Raw genomic sequence first — 9,235 nt, forward strand, 5'->3', positions numbered from 1 at the left:
CACCACCCATCACTTGGGGATTAACACTGACTGACCAACACCTCTAATTACAGGGGGATTAACACTGACTGACCAACACCTCCCATTACAGGGGGATTAACACTGACTGACCAACACCACCCATCACTTGGGGATTAACACTGTCTGACCAACACCTCTAATTACAGAGGGATTGACATTGAATGATCAACATGACCCATTGTTGCAGTATTTCTCTTAGTAAAAACAATGTAAAATGTTCTTAAAAGTGAATTGAGACTAGACAGGAAACTGTCTCACTTTCTTCCATTTAAAAAGGGAAATTGGGTGACTTCCTTTCGGAACATGCGCTGAGATCCAACCGATTTTCCAATATTCTTTATTCCTAGATGATCCAGTGTGGAGCGATGCAGCATCAGGAAAATCTTCCTGCATATATTTCAGTTTTGCTGAGATGTTAAAAATTGGGTGTGTGTCTCTAACAACACACATGTGCCTGTTGTTGTGCCTTCTCTGGTCCCATACTCGAAGAAGCTGGATTGTCCAACTTGGAATCCTCAGCTAGATCACATGGCATGATTCAAGGATCAGTTAGAATCATAGAATGACACAGTCAGGAAGGAGGCCATTCAGCCCATCGTGACTGTGCCAGCTCTTTGGAACTGGTACCAATTCATCCATAAACACCTGCTCATCCCCATAGCCCTGCAAATCTTTCCCCTTGACCTTTGAAGGTTGCCATTGAATTTGCTTCCACCACACTGACAGGCAGTGCATTCCAAAACATAGCTCTTTGCTTTTCCTCATGACACTTCTGGTTCTTTTGCCAATTGCCTTCAAATCTGTGTTACCGAGCCTCTGCCACTGGAAAGTTTCTCCTTATTTACTCTAACAAAACCCTTCATGATTTTGAACACATTTATCAAATTTCCTCTTTACCTTCTTGGCTCTAAGGAGAACAATCCTCTCCAGTCTATCCACGTAACTGAAGTCCCTCATCCCTGGTAACATTCTTGTATATCTATTCTGCATCCTCTCTAAGGCTTCCTTCCTAAAGTGTGGTACCCAGAGTCGGTCACAATACTCCACTGGGGCCTAACCAGTGTTTTATAAAGGTTTAGCATAACCTCCTTGCTCTGTATTCTAAGCCTCTATTCATAAAGTCAAAGATCCAACATGCTATTTTAACATCCAGTTGTACTCCTTGACAGTGTAGCAGTAAAGGAAAGAGCTTCAGTTAGTCATTGTATAGGATTCACAGCCTTTGTAGCAGGAACTTGGGGCGGCACAGTGGCGCAGTGGTTAGCACCACAGCCTCACAGCTCCAGCTACCTGGGTTTGGTTCTGGGTACTGCCTGTGTGGAGTTTGCAAGTTCTCCCTGTGACTGTGTGGGTTTCTGCTGGGTGTTCCGGTTTCCTCCCACAGCCAAAGACTTGCAGGTTGGTAGGTAAATTGGCCATTGTAAATTGCTCCTAGTGTAGGTAGGCGGTAGGAGAATGGTGGGGATGTGGTAGGGAATATGGGATTAATGTAGGATTAGTATAAATGGGTGGTTGTTGGTCAGCACAGACTCAGTGGGCCGAAGGGCCTGTTTCAGTGCTGTGTCTTTCTATGACTCTATAACTTGATGCACTGTTCTGTCATGAAAGACTGACTCTGACTTGCATTCCAACATCCTATACTTGATGTTCCCTATTTAGGCCACTGTTGATAAGCATTTGTCAGTGATCATGCTTCATAAAAAGAATATTATTCTATTCTCAAGACTGTATTGCCTGAGCAATTAGTTGGAATGAAGGGAAAGAACTTGTATTTATTTAAGTTCTTTTCACAACCTTAGGACCATCCAAAGCACTGTACAGCTGATGAAGTACTTTTGAACTGTAGTCACTGTTGTAATGTAGGAAACACTGCAGCCAATTTGTGCACAGCAAGCTCCCACAAACAGCAATCAGATAATGACCAGATAATCTGTTTTAATAATATTGGTTGAGGGATAAATATTGGCCAGGAGACTGGAAGAACTCCCCTTCTCTTCAAAGTAGTGCCATGGGATCTTTTATGTCCCCCTGAGAGGGCAGACGGGGCCTCAGTTTAGCGTCTCATCCGAAAGACGACACATCCAACAGTGCAACACTTCCTTAGTATTGCACTCAGGTGTCAGCCTGGATTATGTGATCAAGTCTCTGGAGTTAAAATTGAAGCCACTGAGTCATGACTGACAAGACAGACGTTCTGCCCCTTACAAGGTAAAGAGACAATTCCTGGAAAAGGCAGAGCCCCAACAGGCCCGGGCATCCAATAACATTTGAGGACTTCCACTGGGATCCCACCATGCCTACGTAGAGAAACCTGCAGTTCCCCTCCACCCACCTCCCGGAGTAATTTTGCCTCCATCTCCTGAACGTTGGTGCAAATCTATGAGTGAAATGCCATTAGAATCCACAAACAACTCCTCCACATCCACCCCTCTTCCTAATCCTGTGAGGTAAGGATTGATCCTGGAGTCTCCAAGGCTTGAAGACTAATCTCCATTGCTGAGAGAAACACAAGAGAAAAAACATAGAGGATTAAAAAAAGTACTGTCAACTTTTTAGTTTATTAATTATTGAAATATAGGATATGGGTAAAAAAAAAAGCTGATTGACTGACAGTCAATAATCATCCAATCGGATCATGAGGAGTCTGTTTGCTTTCCAATTGGTGTGAGAAGGCGCTGCGTCATGAGGATTGTTGGGTCAGACGACCAATGGGGAGAGTATGTGGTTGGGCAGTTCATGTACCGAACCCTCCAGGAATACATCCAGCCAGAGTTGGCAACTCGACTGTGAGAAAAGGAGACCAAACAGGCTAGCAGACCAAAGCAAGATTCTTCAAACAATGGTGCATCAGAGGGACATCTCCAGAACTAAAGGGACGCCTCCAACACACATGAGAAAATCACCGGCAGCATTAATTGCCGTCAAAGACTTACAGCAAAAGTAGGAATATCACTGGCAGGTATTGATCTGAATTGGAGCTGAAGCAAAGGTCTGATGGACTGCAGTCGGCTATAGAAGAGGTCAGAGCTCTACATAGTGACTGTACGTTATTACTGGCCTTTCAGTTTAGAAGTCACATGTTTTGTTGATATAGCGTTTAAGTTTCAGACTGGACGTTGCCTTATACTTGTTACCGACTACGTTGACTGAAGGAATTAGGCCGTGCCATCATCTTATGTTAAGTCGATTGTGTCAAAGCTATATCACTGTAATCCTGAATGTTTGGTTTTCGTTCTCATGCCTACGCTGATTAAATTGGTCACTGAGTTGTCATAGCATGTTGCAATTGCCGTTAAATAAAGTAGCTCATTAGACAAATTATGCCACGTTAAATATTCATTACTTCTAAGGTGAACTAAGGGTTAATTTGTAACTGATCTGCGCCAGTGAGAATCATTGACTGATTGCCTGCTGAGGATGCATAGTGATTTAATGTGTGGTTAATGCCGAGAGTTGCTGTTTCATCAAAAGTAACTGAGTGAATGCAGCTTCTAGATCAGTGTTTTTCACATTGGGCAAGACAGGGCCCACAGCTGAGGAAGTTACCAAAACTGCATCAAGAACCCGCAATGCAGGCGCACCCTGTAGCACCCCACAGAGCAGGGTGGCATCTCGAATTCTTAGTGTAAGCAGTCAAGACCACCCCACATCCCCAAGAGGCAAGACGTCCATCCATTCAGGATAAAATGCTTTAGGAATAAAAAGAAATGTAAACTACATCCAGTTTCTCCAGTGTTTCCTTTTATTGATTTGTTGAAATTAATAGAGTTAAAGCGCATTGATTTAACAGGACTGAAAACTTGTGCTCACACAAATCTGTGCCCAACTTTCTCCGAACTCCATGCCTGAATCCCGCCAATCATGTTTCCAGTATTGGATGAGCAGAAATGACATCTAATTAAATATTTGGAAGACTGAAGCCAGTATTTTTGGTCCCCTTCACAACCTCCTTTCCCTTGTCACTGACGTCAGCCCTCTCCCTATCAACTGTCTGAGGCTGAATCAGATTGCTCGTAATCTTGGTGTTATATTTGACCCTAAGATGAGCTTCTAACCCCATAGCTGCACCATCACTAAGACCACTTATTTCCACCACCATAACATTCTCTGATGTTGACTTGCCTCAGCTCTTCTGCTGATGAAACCTCATCAATGCCTTTGTGACCTCTAGACATGATTATTCCAATGCACTTGTGACTGGCCTGCCACATTCTACCCTCCACAAACTGGAGATCATTCAAAACTCTGCTGCCCGTGTCCTAACTCATAGAATCATAGAGTGGTTGCAGCACAGAAGGAGGCCATTCGGCCCGTCAAGTCCGCACAAGCCCTCTGCAAGAGCAACTCAGCTAGTCTCATTCCCCCACCCTTTTCCATTTAACCTTATCAACATCCTGGGGGGGTGGGGGGTGTGATCACCATTGACCAGAAACTGAACTGGACCAGCCATATAAATACCGTGGCTACAAGAGCAGGTCAGAGGACAGGAATCCTGTGGGGAGTCACTCACCTTCTGACTCCCCAATGCCTGTCCACCATCTACAAGGCACAAGTCAGGAGTGTGATGGAATACTCTCCACTTGCCTGGATGGGTGCAGCTCCAACAACACTCAAGAAGCTCAACACCAACCAGGACAAAGCAGCCTGCTTGATTGGCACCCCATTTGCCACCTTCAAGATTCACTCCCTTCACTGCTGACGCATAGTGGCAGCAGTGTGTACCATCTACAAGATGCACTGAAGCAACTCACCAAGGCTCCTTCGACAGCACCTTCCAAACGTGCGACCTCTACCACCTAGAAGGACAAGGGCAGCAGATGCATGGGAACACCAGCACCTTCAAGTTCCCCTCCAAGCCACACACCATCCTGACTTGGAACTAATCGTCATTCCTTCACTGTCATTGGGTTAAAATTTGGAACTCCCGAACAGCACTGTTGGTGTACCTACACCCAAGGATTGCAGCGGTTCAAGAAAGCAGCTCACTGCCACCTTCTCAAGGGCAGTTAGGGATGGGCAATAAATTCTGGCCCAACCAACGATGCCCACATCCCATGAATGAATAAACCAAAAACCCTGCAATTTTTAAAATCTTCAGGTGTTTATCCAATTCCCTTTTGAAAGCCATAATTGAATCTGCCTCCACCACACTCTCAGACAGTGCATTCCAGATCCTAACCAATTGCGTATTTTTTTTCCTTATGTTGCTGTTGGTTCTTTTGCCAATAGCCCTAAATCGGTGTCCTGTGGTTCTCCATCTCTGCCAATGGGAACAGTTTCTCTATCTGCTCTGTCCAAACCCCATGATTTTGAACACCTCTATCAAATCTCTTTCAACCTTCTCAAAGGAGAACAACTCCAGCTTCTCCAATCTATCCACGTAACTGAAGTCCCTCATCCCTGGAACCATTTTCAGAAATCCGTTCTGCACCCTCTTTAATGCTTTCACATCTTTCCTAAAGTGTGGTGTCCAGAATTGCACCCAATACTCCAACTGATGCTGAACTAGTGTTTTATAAAGGTTCACCATAACATCCTTGCATTTGTACTCTATGCCTCAATTTATAAAGCCCAGGATCATCGGAAATAAGAGCAGGAGTAGGCCATTCGGCCCATCGAGCCTGCCCTGCCATTCAAACAGATCATGGCTGATCATCTACCTCTACGCCATTTTCCCCACTATCCCCATATCCCTTGATGTCATTAGTATTCAGAAATCTGTCGATTTCTGTCTTGAACATGCTCAATGATTGCGCTTCCACAGCCCTCTGGGGTAGAGAATTCCACAGATTCACCACCCTCTGAGTAAAAAAATTCCTCCTCATCTCAGTCTTAAATGGCCTGCCCCTTATTCTGAGACTGTGTCCCCTGGTTCAAGACTCACCAGCCAGAGGAAACATCCTATCTACATGCACCCTGTCATGCCTTGTAAGAATTTTGTACGTTTTAACCCGTAAGGATCCCGTCTGCCTTTTTAACCACTTTCTCAACCTGCCCTGCCATCTTCAATGATTTGTGCACATTTACCCCCAGATCTCTCTGTTCCTGCATCCACTTCAGAATTGTATCCTTTTATATTATGTTGCCTCTCCCCGTTCTTCTAACCTGAAGTCCAGGGCAGAGGCAGCAGACCTGGAAGGAGTCAGGAGTGGAAGCAGATCTATAAAGGAAAGAGTGGGGCTCGAGGCCCTTCGCTAACTTGAAGTCCAGGACGGCGGCAGCGGACTCTCTGACTGTTTCTGCACGTGCTCTGTTTGGATTTAGTGTAAAAAAAAACAGTGACATCACTCAAATTCTGTGCACTGATTGGTCGGTGGGCAGCAGCTGTTATTGCCTAGGGAAAACTGAGATTAATTGGAGTTTAAAAAAAAAAGGTTCCTTTTAAATTATAGCCCTAGGATAGCTACTTGTAAATTTTTAGCATTTACTGGCTATTCTAATGCTGTTTGTATGGAGTGAGGCTGTAAGTTAAATGTGGGTATTTTCATTGGCTGGGGGCGGTGGAAGGTGCTCTTTGGTCTTTTTCTTTCTCAGCCTCAAAGGTACAGGGGATAAAAGTTGATTGTAAATAGCTGGTAAGTTATTACACTAGCATTTTTTTTTCATTGTAAAAGTAAGTAATGGCGGGGCAGCTTGGCCAAGCGGAATGTGCCTCCTGTGCAATGTGGGAAGTTGTGGACGTGCCATGTGACCTTGGTGAACATGTCTGCAGAAAGTGTCTCCGGTTGCAGAAGCTTGAGCTTCGGGTTTCGGAGCTCGAGCGACGGCTGTAGTCACTGTGATGCATCTGCAAGGTGGAGGACTACGTGGATGGCACATTTCAGGAGGTAGTCAAGCCGGTGCCTAGGCGAGCACAGTCAGGGGGTCACTGGGTGGCTGCCGGACGGACAAAGAAGTCAGGGCAGGTAGTGCAGGAGACCCCAGAGGAAATCCCACTTTCTAACCGATATTCAGTTCTGAGTACCGATGAAAGAGAGGGTTCCTCTGGAGAATGCATCGAGAGTCATGACCGGAATGTCATGGCTGACTCAGCTGTACTGGGATGGAGAAAAAGAGACAAGAGGGCAATAGTGGTAGGGGATTCTATGGTTAGAGGAACAGATAGGTGTTTCTGTGGTCGCAGACATGATTCCACGATGGTATGTTGCCTCCCTGGTGCAAGGGTCTTGGATATCACCGAGTGGCTACAAAGTATTCTGGAGGGTGAGGGTGCAAAGCCAGAGGTCGTGGTCCACGTTGGTACCAATGACATAGGCAGAAAGAGGGATGAGGTCCTGCAAAAAAAATTTAGGGAGCTAGGTAGCAGATTAAAAAGTAGGACCTCAAGGGTTTCTGGGTTTCTTCCGGTGCCACGGGCTAGTGAGTATATGAATAGGAGGTTAGAGCAGATGACTGCATTTCTGAGGAGATGGTGCAGGAAGGAGGGCTTTAGTTTCCTGGATTACTGGGCCTGTTTCTGGCGAAGTTGGGATCTGTATAAGATGGATGGATTGCACCTCAACTGGAACGGGACCAGCATCCTTGCTGGGAGGTTTGCTAGTGCTGTTGGGGGGGGGTTTAAACTAATTTGGCAGGGGAATGGGATACAGAGTGGAAGCACAGTAGGGGGTGATGTACAATCAAATATAAATGTGAAGCTAAGTCAGATTGAAGGACAGAATAAATGTAGACCTGTTAAGGCTCAAGCAAATAATGCAAGGCTGGATTGTATCTATTTTAATGCAAGGAGACTTACTAGTAAGGCAAAAATAAAAGCAAAATACTGCAGATGCTGGAAATCTGAAATAAAAACAAGAAATGCTGGAACCACTCAGCAGGTCTGCAGCATCTGTGGAAAGAGAAGCAGAGTTAACGTTTCGGGTCAGTTCCGATGAAGGGTCACTGACCCGAAACGTTAACTGTGCTTCTCTTTCCACAGATGCTGCCAGACCTGCTGAGCGGTTCCAGCATTTCTTGTTTTTATTACTAGTAAGGAAGATGAATTGAGGGCGTTGATTAACACATGGGAATATGATATTATTGCTATCACTGAGACATAGTTGAGGGAAGGGCAAGACTGGCAGCTTAATATCCCAGGATACAGAATCTTCAGATGTGATAGCGGAGGGGGTAAAAGAGGAGGTGATATTGCACTGTTGATTAAAGAGACAATTACTGCAGTAAGGAGGGATGATATGATTATGATTAGAGATACAGCACTGAAACAGGCCCTTCGGCCCACCGAGTCTGTGCCGAACATCAACCACTAATCCTACACTAATCCCATATTCCCACCAAACATCCCCACCTGTCCCTATATTTCCCTACCACCTACCTATACTAGTGACAATTTATAATGGTCAATTTACCTATCAACCTGCAAGTCTTTTGGCTTGTGGGAGGAAACCGGAGCACCCGGAGAAAACCCACGCAGACACAGGGAGAACTTGCAAACTCCACACAGGCAGTACCCGGAATCGAACCCGGGTCCCTGGAAGGTATCTTAGAAGGTTCTTCTAATGAGGCCATATGGGTAGAACTTAAAAACAAAAAGGGGGCTATTACTTGGCTGGGAGTGTACTACAGGCCTCGAAACAGTCAGGCAGTGATCGCGGAGCAGATATGTAAGCTAATCTCAGAGAGGTGCAAAAATAATAGGGTAATAATTGTAGGGGATTTCAACTTCCCCTATACTAGAGGGGATAGTATTAGAGCAAAAAGCTTAAAGGGGGCAGAATTCTTCAAGTGCATTCAGGAGAGCTTTTTGAGCCAGCAGTAGAGAGTCATACAAGAGAAGGAGTGGTACTGGACTTAATCCTTGGGAATGAAGCTGGACAAGTGGTAGAAGTGGCAATGGGGGCGCATTTCGGGGATAGTGACCATAACTCTAAGATTTAAGGTTGTTATGGAAAAGGACATAGAGGGACCGGAAATAAGAGTACTGAATTGGGGGAAGGCCGATTTCAGTATGGTAAAATAGAACCTGGCCAAAGTGAACTGGGAGCAGCTTCTTATAGGAAAGTCTACATCAGACCAGTGGGAGTCATTTAGAAAGGAAATTGTGAGGGTTCAGGCCCAGCGCGTTCCCGTAAAGATGAAGAGGAGGACCAACAAGGGAACCCTGGATGTAAAGTGATATAGAGGATTGGATAAGGAAAAACAAAAGGAGGTATATGACAGATTCAGAGTGCTAAAAACAGTGGAGGCCCGAGAGGAGTATAGGAAGTGTAGGGGA

This window comes from Heterodontus francisci, chromosome 23 (genome assembly GCF_036365525.1).
Source record: "Heterodontus francisci isolate sHetFra1 chromosome 23, sHetFra1.hap1, whole genome shotgun sequence".
In the NCBI taxonomy this organism is placed as follows: Eukaryota; Metazoa; Chordata; class Chondrichthyes; order Heterodontiformes; family Heterodontidae; genus Heterodontus; species Heterodontus francisci.